Here is a 17,474-nt window from a genome sequence, read left to right as displayed (position 1 = left end):
GCAATAGGTTTTTTAGTATAGGCCCTTTTATTTTGATGAGGCTCCACTAGGATTGCATTATTATTATTTTGATGTTCGTAGCTTGCTCCCATCTTAGATTTAGGCTCAGATAGGCGTTTCTCACACTGTTGGTAAAGTTCAATACACACCCTTGAACTGCGGTCACTTCTGTCTGTCTTACTTTGATACCATGCCTTCCTTACACTGCCCATGGTCCTCATCAGCCACTACTTGTTTGTTGTGAGTTAAACCTGTACAGGGCCAAAATAGATGCCTGCAGACAATCTATTGTTGTCACTCACAGCCTACTCAGGTAATTATAGTTGGCATTCCACCACTGCAATCTCTGCCTGGTGGATGTGCACTGAACTCAAGGTGGCATTTGAAACATTATTTGGAGACACTCCTCAGCCAATGGTAGCATAGGCACTGAAGACACGAGTGCTACATGGGCAGCATTAAAGTGTATCACATATAAAACATTTTGTACTGCCACCACATGGCCTTCATCTAACACGTGTACTGGCTGCTGAAACCTATATGTGGCCTTCCAAGGGCAGCTTTTAAGGATGCCACATGTCTCTTGTGGCAATGCCTGACTTTAGAATGAAAGGACCACTATGTAACACTGTTTCTGGGATGATGCTTTGCATCATGCCTACACGACCACATCAAATAGGACAATGTATATTCATATGACATGAGGAATGTATACAGAAATCAAATGACTCAGAATAATGGCCTAACTAATAGGGAATCAGCTAGAATAGCTGCATCAATTATCTACAACAAAGTCATCAAGTAGATGTGTCACTCACCAGATGTGGCACTTATGTGTCCTTCCCTTCAACCTTGATGACCTGCTCACTCAAAATGATTTCGCTGACTACCTGTTTAATTGGGTTCAGCTGCTCTATCTCGGGGAGTCTTCCACCAATTGCCTGAGATGAAGGCACATTCCTGGCCAACCCTTCCTTGGTTCTTTTACTAAGGTATCTATTGTGGTTTCATAGCTTTTTGGAAGCATGATGGTTCTCTCTGTGGATATTTCCCTGATCAGTCACCTGCTGCCATAGATGGTGATGTTCTGTAACTGAAAGGGTACTGCCAGTAAGAGTATACATGGCCATATAATACTCCTCGACAAAGTCTGTGAAGATGACCACTTCTTCATCCATAAACCTTTCTTTCAATTGTGGTCCATTCTCTTTCCATGGCTATCCCTTCTCTCTCATAATGTTATGTGATATCCAAGTAGTGCATTAGTCCAAAGTGATTGCATGATGAAAATGCAAACCACTTCAATTGCACTATGAAAATGCAATTCTCGTATCTGCCTCCTTGTCATAACAATAAACTGCTTAAACCCTGTGCATGTGTAACTGTTGCCTCATGGTGCTCCTTAATGCCACAATTATCTTGTTTGACATCCTGCCTTTCCTCGTCTGTTGCCTCTGCTTGCCTTCACTGCAAAGCAACTAATGCTGCCTGACTGTCTGTCATTGGTGGTTGAGGATGTGCACTGTGCTGGAGTGACTGATTACCACATCTTGTCAACTACTGCTGGTGCACTGTGCATCGTTGTATCATATACTTCCGCTCCCTACCTCACTTGCCTCATCTGCTCACCAACACCTGTATCTCTCCTCTACAATAGCTGAAACATAATCTGATCCCACCAAGGTGATTTGGCTGAATGCGCTCAACTTCTTGACCAATGAATTTGGCACCCTGGATGACCAGTACCTGAGGCAATATGAATGCCTCCTCATCTTAGAATTAAAGTGGAGGGGGTAGCAAGCTGTACTGTGGACAATGTGAAGAAGCATTGGTATAACTGAGGATAGGGAGCCAGAAAAAGGTGAGGGAGCCGCAATTGAGGCAGGACCAGGGCCCGGGCAGAGGTGGAGCAAACCATGGCCCATGCTTGGCCTTCTATCATGGAGGACTCTCTCTGGATTCTTGTATAAATTGAGGGAAGAAGAAAGCGGGCCCTAGAGAACCTGAATAAGAGAAGGAAGCCTGACTTTAGGAAATCAGTGTGGAACCCAAGTAGTCCTTGACCCAGACCTTAGCTGAACTAGAGAAGGAGGAGGACGATATTTAATAATTTATGCTACTGTGTGCTCATTTCTTGTTTGCGAATGATAGCTTCATGTTTTGTTGGGGAAGCTTTATTTATTCTTTTGTACATATTTTTAAAAGGTTTCAGATATAATGTGTGCTTTGTCATTTCATCACATTTTGACCCCTGTCCACCCATCCTGTCGCTTTATATACGTATGCTGCTATGTACGCCCCCCTGTCCTGCTCTCATGCCTGGTCGCAGGGACTTTACTGATAACCACCATATCACACTACTATGCTCACTCTCTCCTATAAACCATCATTCAACTAGAACACAGCTATACTACAATACATTCGGCCTAGCTGTTCTCATATTAACATGACCCCACAACCACATCATCATCCTAATAAAACACAGCTAGCTGAGCACATTCTGGCTAGTTTAGGCATCTCCTCAGGCATAACGCAGCCAGAACTCAGTCTGGGTGTCCACTCTCCAGACTGAACACATCCAACTGATTTAATTAGCACCACACCTACCGCTAGGAAGCAGCTATCATGCAACAACCACACCAGCTGCACACATATCCGGTGCGCCCACGCACCATACGACACTCTCTCTCTATACTGACTTGAACTGTGGTTCCCAAGGGCGTTCAACCTACCAGCACTTTGAGGTCATACCAATGATATATAAGGTGCTATATAAATGACAAGTAACCTAACATAACATAACATAACATAGATTAGATTTTTCATGCCAATGCGTACCATTTCATTGTTATAGGGGCATGTGGTGAATGTGGTTACTTGGTTTTGATTGTGTGTGAGTGGGTTAGTGAAAAGGTGTTTGGGCCATCATCGTCATGTTTCTTGGTCTGTGATATGAGTGTCACAAGGTTGAATGCAATACTTTAAAATAAATAAATAACATACTATTTGGTTCAATCAGGTTATTATTTACATGTTTCCTGCATGACATGTCTCCATGGTTATCGGTAATGTGTTGGTATGTATCATGGTAGCATGGATACTATATGTGGATGGAGATTGAATAGTGTTAGCAGGTGACATGTTCACAGTTTTCTCCACTATGAGCGCCACAGATTATCTGTGCAAAATGTATGGATTAAAATGAACACATAAATGTATGTATGGTCCTGTGAAATCATGATGCGCTTTTGGAAGGCACATAGCACACACCACATTGATGTCTAAACTTGATATGGATGTTACTGGGGTGGCCACTTAGCTTCATGACAAGTGCATTTGGGACAGACGCTGTGTTGCCAGTGAGTGTAACGCTGAGCACTTTTTGAGACACACCATAATTCTGAATAATATGGAGTTCTCCATTGTTCCATGGGTTGTGTTGTGGTTGTTATACCTCACATATGGTGGTTAGCATCCAGGAGACGTAAATCTCATCATGTGCCCCATGCATGGCTTCCATCACAACATTACACGGCCTTCGGTAGTGGGCGTGTAGTTATGGTTAAGTTGCTCAACTCATAGAATTAACAGTTGTTGGGCATCTTATAACTTCATCCCCCCACCCCCGGGACGAATCCTCACAAAACTTTGCAAAAATAGTATATGGCCCACTTGGAAGGAGTCTGCAAAGTTTGGTGTGGTTTCTTCCGGGGGGAGGGAGTTATAGGGGGGTCTCAAAATGTGTGGAAATCCTCATAGACGCAATGAAAAAACGTTTTTGCTCACACCTACAGCCCAAACCGCTGGAAGGATTTTCACCAAATGTGTGGAAGGAGTGGTGGCTTGGTCCAAAAAGAGTAGCTTTTGTTATTTTGCTTTAAATCTGTTCAGTAGCCAAAAATCTGGCAAAATAAATGTGTGATATCTAGGTTTGGTCCATGGACCCACATACCTATACGCTCCGCGAACAGCCCTCTTAACCAATCAGGGGTGGCATAATGTCCGCGGACATTGAATGCGTCCGCTGATTGGATGGTGAAAAGCGTGAGGTGTGTCATATTTTTGGAAACACCCACCATTTTGGAACTGCGGACAGTCGCTGTATATGCAGAAAGCACGTGGGGAAAAAGTCTGGGAAACAAATTTGGGGTTATTTGGTTGTTTATAGAGGGTCTGGAAAGGGCGGGGGTGGAATAAAGATGATGTGGAGTTGGTTTTCCAGGTGAAAAAAAGTGGGCAGGTGTCGTAGCTGTCTGCGGATACCGTGGTAGTTTGCAGACAATGCTGTGAATGAACGACTTGGCAAACACATTTGAGGTTATTTGATGGTTTGAAAGTGAGCTTGGAAAGGTTTGAGAAGGGGAATAAAGATGATATTGCGCTATTTTTCTAGGTGAAAAAAGGGTTTGAAGATACCACCGAGTCCACGGTCAATTTTGGTGTCCATTGACATCATTTGGACATCATTTGGATGGCAGGGGGTTTTGGGTGAGTTTTGTTATTGGAAGGTTTATTATATGTATTTGTTATATGGTTTAATTGTGTTGTGGTGGTAGTGGTCAGAGGGCAGATTCTTGGGGGCATGGCCATAGGCCCAAGAACTCACCCAGAACCACCACAGCAGTAATATATGTATACTAATTATAGGTAATGTATAACGTGTTTTTAAATGGTGGAATTATATAATTGAACTGTACATGGTATTTGCTATCGTAGTACAATTGAGGATAGTGCTTATGGAATATGTACTTGTTTATACTTGGTATGATTACTTAGTTGCATACAGAAATGAAGCTAGAATCTCTGGTAATATTTTTCTCTGGAGAAATAATAGTATAATTTGTTAAGCAGGATAGCTTAAGAGCTTTCATTGCATATCATTTTACAATGCATTAACTTTTTTTGTCCCACATAAACAGTACATTTTATGTATTATGTTTGGTACAACATTAGTGTATGATACTGTTGTTGTATTGACATTAAATAATCATTGAGAAAAAAAATCCATACAGGATTACAAAAAACAAGTACAATTATGTGAGTGTAAGTGTGATAGAATGTTGGTTTGAAGTGTGTTGTTATTAAGAGAATGTTTAAAGTAGTTAGAAACCTGTTGGTGTATTCTAATTACATTAGTCTTCAGAAGAAGTTTTGTAGTAACAATAATTGTGATGGTGTATTTGAAGTGTATAGCAATGAAGGATATTTTTGAAGTAGTTTGATACCTGCTGGCGTATTCTAACTAGATTGGACTTTTAAAAGTACCATTGTAGTAGGATGGATGTAGATAGATACCTGTTGGTGTATTCTAACTGTTCATTGTGCTACAGGTACATTTGGGTTGAAGAAATATTAAGTAGGCATTGGTTAAGTTTGCTGGTAAGGTCTGGTTTGGAGAAACAGAGGTGCTGTTACATTCAAACCAATCACTTATTGTTTTGACATATGAAGCATAGTGCCCTGAAGTGGTTGCAGCACCAGTGTGGTAAATTATTCCTACTGTTGTGAAGGTTTTTATTTTCCCAAGAGATATTTGCCCATGTGTAAAGCTAGTGAGCTTAAAGTTATTTTTGATACCATCTGCATTGTACATTGGAAGCATTAGTATGACATATAGGCAATGTGAGATTATTTGTATGCTGGAACAATTGTTTGAATCACAAAAAGGCATGATAAGCCAGGATTTACGTTCTGCAGAAGCTGATGAAATGGAATGGATTCACAATTTGGTATGAATATATATACAAATCATTCATTAGGAATGTGCGCTTGCAAAACATGGTTGAAAAGAGTGGATATATGTTTCCACATGTATGAAATCAGGAATTATTGCCTTATACATGAGACACTGTGAGTGCTATTAGGATTATTTGTGACATTTCTATGAAGGACGAGCATTTGCAAACCCAACTGGCCTGAGCAATAAGTAAATGTTGTGAACAATTGGTGGCAATTGGAAGAGAAGATCGATTGTTACATTTGCATAGCAATTTACTCCATTTGTGTTGCTGAATGAAAATGGACCAGAGAGTTGTGTCTCTGCATCATTTAATGGGTCTGCAGATTGTTTGGGCGAAGAGCGATTTGACTTTTTCTCTTCTGATGGACGTGCAATTGAATTTGTAGTAGACAGTTTTGTGGTTGTATTATTTAATGGAGAAGCAGTGGCTCGTTGTTTCTTTGGTGGTATTGTTGGGCGATCGGTTATACTTTCTATTTGTATTCATTTTCTTTTTAAAGGTTTTCTCTTTTGAGGTACATGTTACATATTTAGATGGCAGTGTACATGTCAGCGTTGACTTTGTTCGCATAAAAGATAACTAGGAATAGACCATTGAGTGTACGGAGACATGAAAGTGCTACATAACTCATACCTTCTTTAAAGACTGTGCTGCCAATGTCAAACAATGTGTTATCAAGGGTTAGACCTTGTAAGTTGTGAATAGTGACAGCATATGCAAGAGATAGAGAGAATTGTTCTCTGCGTATGTACATGTCTTTGAAACGAAGGAAACATGCTATTGTTGGGCTAATTTGTTTAACTTCCACAGTTTTGTCAAAGTGGATGTTGACAAATTGAATGTTGTTGTCATGTGGATATGTTTGGAAGCCAACAATTGTACCAATTGTTCAATTGAGTAAACCTTGTTCTATGTCAAGGTTACATTTCAGATTTACTCTGCAGCTTAGACTCCAATTTAACATTTTCTCTAATCCAGTTGTGTTGAAGATACATTTTTCAAAGCCATTTAATTGTGCTGTCGCTTGTTGACACATAGGCAGTGTCATGCTGTGTTCTTCCAGTGTGTCTGTGGAGCTGATATGTCGTATGGGTTGCATTTGTTTTTTAACATTGTCTTGTTAAATTGACTACAACTTGAAAGGGTTGGCATTAAGGACATCCATTTTTTTATTTTGTTTAGTTAATTGTTCCATGACATCAGGAACAGATGTGCTTTTCCCATGTTGCTCATGGATTAGTCTACTATTTAGGAAGGATTTGGAATCTTTTCTTTAGCAGACCAGTTCTAATGGTTTTTTTAATGTTAGCATAGGTGAGGTCTGCAGGCTGATGCATGTTTTGAGGTAGTTCTCTGTACTGAAAATGTTGCCAGAAATGTAAATTTCTAATGCTGCTGAGTGTGTTGTAGCATTGTTTGTGTCCTATTGTTTTGAAAATAGGTTGACATCTTACTGGTGTTAACTGTAGGAGGTATCTGAAAACAATAACATGTTTTCTGCCAAACAGTTGTTTGTAGTCCGTTTTTAGGACTTCCTGCATTCAGAGGTGAATTAAAGCCAACATGGGGTTGGAAACCGTGCTTCCTTCATCTCTTAGGAACATTTGCATTTGTTTGAAAATGCTACGTACATCAGTAGCAACTTCTGCAGATCATTTGTAGTATTCTAATTTGTTTTGGTGTTCTACTGGAAGGATCAGTAGTTGGTTTATGGTTACATTTCCTATGTTGTAGGCAGCTAAACCTATTGGGGATGTTACAACAGCCGAAAAGTGGTTGTTTGTTAAGTTATGTAGATATGTGCTGATTATTTTAATTAAGAATGTTCTACCAGGTTCACCACTTACACACAGGAGCAGAGGTTTATAATTTCTGCAGGTACAAGCTTTAGTTTCATGTTTAAAACCATGTTCAATTTCTTCAGTGACTTCTTGATAAATGGTGAGTTGTTTGTCATTTAGCTGTGATTTGAGCACTGACAAGTATTCTTCAGATTGTTTATATTGATACATGGTATTTTAATACCTCAGCCATGACAATTTCTGCTTCATTTTGAATGGGTGGTTCTCCAAGTGGTTCTTGGATTCCTGTGAGGGAAGGTTGACTGCCGTCAGGAGTGACTTTATCTAGTTGAGCTTCAATTTCTTCCTCTTGTTGGCGTTCATTGTCCAACATTTCTTTTTGTATTATTTGACATTGACATTTAATATACTGCTTTAATATGCTTTGAATGCAGCTTCAAATGAGTAAAACTCACCTAATAATTCTTTTTCTTTTCTCCAAGCTTTACAACGTTGCAGTAGAGCCATTTAATATAGTTCACTATGTAGCAGAGATTTAAATGATATCTTTATATGATTAATTAGGCTGGGTTTGGTAAGTTTCACTAAGGTTCCTTCACAAGTTGAGACTGAATACTTGGCAGTTGTCTCATCTGGTCTGATATTGTTTTTGTAGGAATAGTTTTGGGATATGTTGTACAGGCAATTTTTTTTCCAAAGAAGTTCTCTTAAACTGTCCAACTGTTTGGAGCATTTACAGCTATTGTTTCTATCTCTTGGTAGGATTTTCATAATCTTTTTTGGGATGAAGCTTGACCAAGGTTTAGCCAGAAAATGTGTTCAGATTTGCCATATAAGGATGTACGTGTTAAACGGTCTGCAGTTTCATAGCACCACACTCTCTGTGGTAGAGCATTTTTATACCGAAGCTGTCACATGTATGTGAAAGTGTTTTGTCAGATGATATGTCATCCCAAAGGTTTTTTAGCTCTGTTTTCTCTGCTTTGGTGAGATAGGCTGTGGCATATCTTGCAACTGCAGTGGAATTGTCGGCAATGTATTTATGTTTATGTTTGCATTGTCTTTTTTGCAAACTGGTCTAGGAAAGCCAAAGCAATATGTAGTATAGTATTTACCTTTGTTTTTAATATCTACGTCAGCAGCATATCACATACTTATTTTTTGGAAGCGTACGATTTCTGTACGTAGGTTACTATCTGTGGTTTCTGAAGGGATGACACCGGTAATGTATTTTTCAATAAACGTAAAACAGTGGTATCACTTTCATGGCCAAATATGGGAGTATATTTTATCCACAAAAGCATGTGGATGTGTGGTGCTCCACTGGATTGATATCCTTTCCTCCAAAAGAGGTTTAGCACTTATCTGAGCGGAGGGTTAATTTTATTGCATATGAAGTGCAGGATGGCAATGAAGTGATGGTAAAAGTACCTTGATTCAGTGACAGTGTCAAGAGAACACAGTTCTCCTGTTGTTGTAATCTCTATTCTGTCTTTATTTTGGGTTGCAGTGCATAAGAAGTCGCGCAAGTCATCCCATGTGTACTCTGCACAACTTAAAGTAACAAACTATGTGGGAGGGCCTAGGTTCATTAGCATACAACGTACATCCGCATGACATCAGAATCAGTATTCTTTTGCACCATGCATGTTTGCCAAGAGATTTATGATACTTGACTGCAAAACCTCATCTTTGTCTTTTATTATTTGAAGCAGTAGTGTAGCAGACATGTTTACAACATTAGATCCTGTTTGTAATATGTGTGCAATTCCATAACATAGAGTTGCTAGTTCACTTTCGAACAGGAGGTGGAAAATGTATTACACATTTTGTCTGAATCTGGGGTCTAAAGAATACTTTTGTAAAGAGTGGTATTCTGGTGCACTCATTTGCGTGTACCTTTCATCATATCTTCCTCCTTTTCCCGTAGGAAAGAGTAGAGGAAAAGAACTTGCTTCTACACTTTTTCCCATACACTCATTGGGGATCCTTTGGCTTGATGCATTTGATATGTTTCAAATGCATCTTCAATGGGGTCTTTGGGGTGTATTGGGTGATGTGTATACTGGTCTAAAATGTTGGCTGCAGTGACAGGATCTACACGTTCAAATTAGCCAGTTGCAGGTGAATCTTGAATTATTTGGGTGGTTTATCTTAAGTTTTCCTTTGTGTTTATATCTTTGTAGTATTCATTGTTTTCTTTCAGAAATTGTAGGGCTTGTCAAACTTTGTTTAGGTCAACTAGTTGTTGCCACTTTTTTGTCTTTTGTTGGTACACCATTAACTAGTATAATTAAATATTGATCTGTTTGTCAGTGTACTCCTAGAGTTTCTACATTTTCTTTAAGATCTAATTGCAAATATACTACTTTGCCACTGATGCCCTTTAGTAACTGACATGGAGGTAATTTGACTGTTTTCGATTGAAGGCGTATTATAGCTTGAAATGGGTTTACTGTTTGGATTATAATGCTCTCATACAAGATAGGTTTTTGCAGAGCCTTAGGAAGTGGGAATATTTTTTTAGTGATAGCACATGACAGCATTTGGTTATTGTCAAGCTTTGTTTTGCAGTACGTGCAAACTATTGAGGGTTCAGTTATTTTGTGTTTATTTTCTGCTGTTTGATATACAACTAATTGGAACCATTGGTATTCCTCATTGTCCTCTGTATTGTAGTCCATATCTACTATTTTTGTGCTCTTTTTTTATAAAACATTCAGTAACAAAAAACACATACTTGGTCTGGTATTTCAACAGATGTGTTTTGAACCTTAGCTATTTCTTATGTGGATGTGTTTGTTAGGAGGTTGGTGTTTCTAAGGTTTTCTGCAATGTTTTCTGAAGTTACTGAATTTTCTAAGTCACATTTACTTCCTAAGTATTTACTTTACTTGTGCTCCATTTTTTGAAGGAATTCTTTGGATGTTCCACGTAAGATAATGTTATTTAAATGTTGTAGTTCTAGAGCAGGACTTTTTTGCACAATATTCTGTATAGCGGAATGGTGTGTTGCTAACATTTTGATGTGGTGGAAGGTGCTTTTGCAAGCAGTTTCTAAAATGCAGGCTAATGAATGTCCTTGAAGTCCAGTGGGGCTGTGTATTGGACAAGAGTCCATGGCTTGAAAAGTTTTCATTTGACTTTTGTCCGTTAGTTTCACGTAGTGATTGAGGAATTGTCATAAAGATTTAAAGGATTGTTGGTGTACATTATATATTGAGCTGCATGCCCATTTGTGCACTGGACGGTTAGTTTGCGTGAAAGGAATATGTGTTTGAAAGTTTTGAACGTTTGTTGGGGATGTTTCTTCTATAAGAGTTTCTTCTGCCATAATGATGTCTCCTACCATTTAATACCCTCAGGCATCACTGTCTATGGCTATTGTTTTTTTTTGGTTTTGTTCTTGTTTATGAGCCTCTTCATTGAGATATGTTTTTGTGCTGCTTGTGTGAATCTATTCACCTTCACAGAAGTTTGAAAAGGTATCTATATTGACAAATCCTCACGTTTAGAAGTGCTTTTTGTGATGTATTAATTAATTTAGTTAGTGGTTTAATTCAGTTTAAAATCAATATAAACAATGTTCTCTTTAGTAGAAATGCAATGTCAGTTAGAACTTTGAGGATTAGTCTCCTGCAGTAGTTTTTAAGTGTAAATTGTGACTGTTTAGCTTTTGTTAAAAGATTGTGAAGAATTCTACAGTGGAAAATGTTTTGTAATGTGCATTTTTTGGATTGGTTTATAGTGGCTACCTCAACACTGGTAGACATAGTGTTAGGTACCAAACATCATAAAAAAGTCACAGTTACCCCACTAGTGAAGAAGCCCAATCTCAACCAGCGAGATCCAGGGAATCTTAGGCCCATCCCCAATTGCAATTTAATCCTCAAATTAATGGACAAAGTCACCACTGCGCAATTGAAGTCCTTTTTTGAGGCCAATGAGATTCTTCACCCTCAAAAATCAGGCTTCCATGCTGCTCATAGCACTGAGGCGGCTATGTTAGATCTGCAGTCCTATATGCTTAGCATCATTGACCAAGGCAAGGCAGGACTACTGATTTTGCTCGATCTCAGTGCCGCTTATGACCTCTTAGATCATAAATTACTCCAGCAGGCACTTGAAAAAGTAGACAATTGCTCTAAAGAGGCAATAGACTGGCTAGTATCTTTCCTTGTTGTCCGGAAATCCAGGCTACACTGGGGAAACAAATTCTCCAAAGAATCTGACATTCTTTGTGGTGTTCCACAGAGAGCAAGCTTATCTATGCTTCTCTTTAACCTGTACTTAAGGTTCCTTTGTGAGGTACTGGATAAGATCAAGACCTATTTCACAAACTATGCTGATGATAAACAGCCAGTAGTAGAACTGAGCGGTGATTATGCTAAAGACAGCCAGTCAGTAACAGATCTATATAGCATCATAGAGTCTTGAATGGACCACAATTGGATGTGTATGAACAGCACAAAAACTGAGCTGATGATCTTTGGATCCCACCAAACCAGGGGTAAATGACCACCTCAATATAACTCTTTTAAGATCAAAAACACTCAGAACCAGGTAGTGAACAAGGTCACAACCTTGAACATGACACTGGAAGACTCCCTGAGTTCTGATGCACAGGCATCTTACGTGAACACAAATTGCTCTTATTATCTCAGGCTACTTAAAACAATCAAACCCCTCCTAAATGAAGCTCACTGCACCACCATTGAACGAGCAACCATTATATCTTGCTTCAACTACGGAAATGCTCTTTTGCTTGGAGCTAGCAAACAATGCACAGCCAAACATCAACTAGTCCAAAATAACGCTGTTAGAATAATTAAACAGAAACGGAGGACAGAACACATAAGCAAAGCTAGGAGGGAGTAGCACTGGTTGAAGGATAGAAGACAGAGTCCTGTTCAAATCAATGACACTAATTCATAAGTGTCTGTACGGGAAGGCTCCGGCCTACCTGAAATCAGAGATGGTTCGATACATACCACCATGTAAACTAAAGCCAGAAACTCTGGAACTTATCATGGTTAAACCTCACAAGAAAGCAAATGGATTAGGCAGGTTCTTCCCAGTTCCTGCAGCTACAAACTGGAACAGCCTGCCTCTGAATCTAAGATTAGAGACCAATCATCTCTCTTTCAGAAAAAGTCTGAAAACATACCTGTTCAAATGAATAATGCTACCTATAACTAGACAGTCAGACTGATTTCCCTCCTTGTTGGCTCTGTCAAGTGTCCTGTTCCCTGATGGGCCAAAGTATTGTCTTGTCCTCTGTCTTTATGTGGTGCCCCGATGCACGCAGGCTTCTGGCACCTTACAAATAAAGAAACAAATAAATAAATAGGTTCATTCGTATGTCTGCTTTTCTTTGTAGATTGTTTTACTTTTAGTTTTGGGAAGAGGGGCCTTACCTTTTTTAGTCGTGGCTGGTTTAGTTTTGTTTAGTGAGGTTACTATATCTTTAGTTTTAATGTTTTCTATACATTGTTTTCTATACATTATTTTAGAGGTGGATTATTATATGACTTGCTTTTAGTCTTATCTGCTCTATTTTCTCTTTCTTTTCTACAGAGTTGCTTTTTAGTAGGCATTGTGTTGTGTCTGTTGGGAAAAAAGAAAGTTTGAGTTTGAAAGTCATGATTCTATATGCATGTATGGTGCATGGGTGTATGGGTATGATTGTAGAAGTGAATAGAGTGCTGTTTGATTGTGAAGTGGTATAATAGGTAGGGTTGGGCAGGTTGGAAGAGTAAGAGTCTGTAGAGGTGTGATGATCTTGGGGTAGTGAGGGAGGAGTGGTGGTGTGATTGAATAAGTAGAAACATTGTGATGTTCTGAGGAAAACAGTGGGGGTTGTAATGGTGGTGTTCAGATGCGAATAGCAAGAGTTTGAATGATGCAATATAAGGACTTAGAGTGAAATACATTTTGATTGGAAAATACAACTCTGGGCTAATATATAGTAGAAGTATATTGTTACAATTACAGAAATATATATAATACATTAATGTACTTACTCTGTAGGATGTGAAGGGTATTCGTTTGCGGCAGCTGGTTTCAGCAATCTTCTTCTCTAAAGAAATTGTAAAAGAAAGTTAGTGGGTATATGTGGTAATGGTGAAGTACTTTTAGTAAGCCTGGGTGTTATTTATGAAGGTAGGAGGAGTTCTTGGGAAGAAGAGTTCATGACGATGTGTTATGGATGGTGTACTAAAGTGTGTTAGCTATGTTGTTAGAAGAATTGGAGGGTAAGTAGTTGTGTTTTGGACCTTGGAAGGAATAGGGCAAACATGGGTGTCAGGAAAAAGTGCATATCTAAGTTATTGGGCCTCATTCCGAGTACGGCGCTAACCAATGGCGCTATTAACGCCTTGGTTGACGCCGTACCCGGACCGGCAGCGCCTTGGTGGATGGCGGAATTACCGCCCCATTCCAAGGTCGGCGGGGCGGTAATTCCCCATTCACCAAGGCTCTTCCCCATTCCCAAATGAGCCCCCATAGGGCTCAATGGGAATGGGGAAGATGCAAATAACGGTGACCGTTCATTACGGTCACCGTTATTGGCTTGGAGGCCCCTTTGCGCCCTCGACTTTAACACCTGCTCAAAGCAGGCGTTAAGGGCGAGGGCGCAAAGGGAACTCGGAGTATGGCGGTAAGGGATTACCGCCACCGGTCTCGTTACCGGTGGCCGCTATCCCTTACCGCCATACTCGGAATGAGGCCCATTGTTTTGTTGCTAGTTTTAATAAAGGAAGTGCTCTCTTTGTGGTCGAATGCATTTGTATTGTGTTGCAGTGTTTTTAAAGAATAGGGAACCTGTGGCCTAGTGGTGATGCAATAGTGGATTGTTGTTGCAGCAGTGTTTGGTGTGTTACAGTAGAGATTGTGCAAGAAGGGTCCTTTATGTGCAAGGTGAAGGTTTGTATATGGATACTTTGGTAGTATACACATATGTGTGAGCACAAGAAGAATGGTGGTAGTGTAAGAAATGTAATGAGTGAGGTTGGAAAGTGTGACATGTATATTGAGTGAAAAATGGAAAATGCTGTCTGTTAAAAAATGTTTCTTTTTAGGAGTATTTTCATGAAAGTTAAGAAATGCATACATGCATTTATAGGAGCTCTGTGTGTAACTTTAAAAAAAGCAGATGGAAAAGATGTGTAGCACTTGCTGTGTGTAAGTTTAATATGTTGGTAGCACATGCATACTTCCCAACATAATCCATTCCAATCTGTAGGTGCTTATGTAGTCCTAGTTTCCATTTGTTTGTTTTTTTCATTTTGGGACATGTACTTCCATGTTTCCCATCATAAAATGTGGACGATAAATTCCAGATTGAAGAGAAAAAAATAGGACTGGCTAAGCTGGAATGGGTTATGTTAGCAAGTATGCATGTACGGCCAACATATTACACTTCCACATTAAGTGCCACTTAAAAATGTTATAGAAACTTTTTGCATCTGAATTTTCTTTCTTTTTAGAAATATGTTAGACACAGTGCTGCTATAAATGCACATATGCATTTTTCTATTTTCATGAAAATGCTCCTAAAAAGAAACATTTTTAAATGCACAGCATTTTATATTTTCCATTCAATATTAATGTCACACTTTCAAATAATCATTCCAGTCCTATTTTTTTGCTTTGCATTGTAGGACTTGTAGTCCTAGTTGTATAATGGAAGAAGTGGAATTACAAGTCATAGAATGCAAAGAAAAAAATAAGACTACAGATTGGAATGGGTCACGCTGTCCGGTATATATGTACTGCCAACATATCAAACTTGCAGATACATAGTGCCACTTAAAAAAAAAAAATCACACTGCTTTTTCTTTCTGTCAGAAAAGGGTTACACAGAGTGCTGCTATAAATGGACATAATAATTTTTTTTTACTTTCATCAAATTACTCCCAAAAAGAAAAATATTTAAAAGCACATCATTGTAAGTATTTGCTGCTTGATGTGAGCAAATGCTGAATGCTGCAATGCATCGATTGTGCTGGAGTGGTTAAAAAAGAGGATATGCTTATTGAGAAGGTAATTACAGGGTAAGTAGTCTGAACCCTCTATATATGTATCTATAAAAGAATTGCAAATACTTTTAAACATTTTTAAGCATACCTGTACTATGTATTGTTAGATGCAGGTGTTGAATCTGGAAACAGAAATATTTGAGAGTTTCACATGAGTTTTTGATGCAGAGGCGATATGTACTCTCAGAGTTCAAGTGTACCTCTGAAAGTCTTTAACTGAGATGACAGGGATAGGAGTAGAGTTTTTGGAATTATTGGTGGACTGATGTGTGACTGTTTGAAATCAGCTGATGAGGGAGTGTTACAAACATGAAAGTGGAAAGGGTATGAGGACTGCCCATGTGCTACAGGGTTTATGGACACCGTGTGGAAACAGAAAAATTGATATGAGGCCGGGAAGCCCAAAGGAAACACACCAACACAGGTTACAAAGAACATACAAAGCGCTTTATTCAAAAGATACAACAATTACCAAAAGTCAATTGACAAACGGATAGCTATTCGGCCCTCAGAGTAACAGAACGAACTATCAACGGTAGTTCGCCGTGTTAGTGTGAGACACCGTACATTGGGATACTCTGGTTTTTATACTTTTTATCCAGCTCTGGCCAACCCCCCTCGCGGGTTAACCATTCCTAGAACCAGGCCTAGAGTTCGTTGCCAGGTCAATCCCATAATGTATGCATTTCGATCAGTTTCGCTGATACAGTTGTTCATTTACACATAGGTCAGGGATAGGACAAGGTCTCAGTTCGTGACCCCAACAAGTGGCCTGCAGGCATATTACTTATTCATGTGTGCGGAGGTCACAACGGCCAGAATCCCACTCGAAATGTCATTCGGCCTCCATTTTGATGTTCAGGGTGACTTCCACACTACAAGAGAACCTAAAATGGCGGCTAAATCCAAGATGGCGATTTACACAATACATTAAGGTCAAGACCTTGCCGCGGAATCTATTTACACAATGTTTTTAGACAATTTGCCGTAGGCCAACACACATTCAAACAATGCGATAGGAGGCATAATATTATTTCGATTCCGACAGACCCTCCTTTTGGCCTATGCCAAGTGTTAAACATTATTCCTAATACTTTTGAAAATATCTCCATGTGCTATCATCCATAGATTCCGCATCATTGTCTGTAATGTCTATAGCCATAAGGTCGTTCATAAAACCCTCTTGTAACATGAATTCTTTAGATGCTGTATCTGGGGTATATATTTTATGCCCTATTGCGCTCACTGCTTGAGCACAACACCCCCCTATCATTCCACACATACTTGGGAGGCATTGAAAACAGCAACAAAGGAATAACAGAATCCCTAAAATAACCAGAATAACGGAAAGCACCTTCCAACCCCAAGATCGCAAAGAATCCCAGAACCAAGTACTAAGGTTCCAGTCTCCTACAGGGATATGGACTTCAGAACTGAGAGTATGCAAGTTCTGAATTGCTTTAAAAATTGTTGGTGAGGAGTCTGGTACGAAAACACAACAAGCGGACCCCACTAATTTGCATACTCCACCTCGTTCTGCCAAGATGACATCTAATGCCATCCGATTTTCAAGTGCTACCAATCTTATTGCCTTTTGCTCTAAGGTCATATTGTAGAGTATGTCCGTGGTTCGGTTGATCGTTGCTCCAGTACCCTTGCTAATCCCCTAATGTTCTCTGAGTTTGCTATTTGTCCCCAAAAGGGCACAACTGATTTTGCTATGTCCCCCAATACTTGCCCTGGGGTATCTCCGTTGTCGTCTCGCCGCGGGCGAGCCTTAGAAATCTCTAATGTACTTGCTACAAATACCCCGGGTAACAATATTCCTAAATAACAGGTTCCCTGCCAATCCTTGGGCAACCAGGGAAATGCTAAACTACCACAAACAAAAT

This window comes from Ambystoma mexicanum, chromosome 5p (assembly GCF_040938575.1).
Source record: "Ambystoma mexicanum isolate Mex_15411 chromosome 5p, UKY_AmexF1_1, whole genome shotgun sequence".
Classification (NCBI taxonomy): Eukaryota; Metazoa; Chordata; class Amphibia; order Caudata; family Ambystomatidae; genus Ambystoma; species Ambystoma mexicanum.
The sequence above is the reverse complement of the archived record's forward strand: the minus strand, read 5'-3'. Positions refer to the sequence as shown.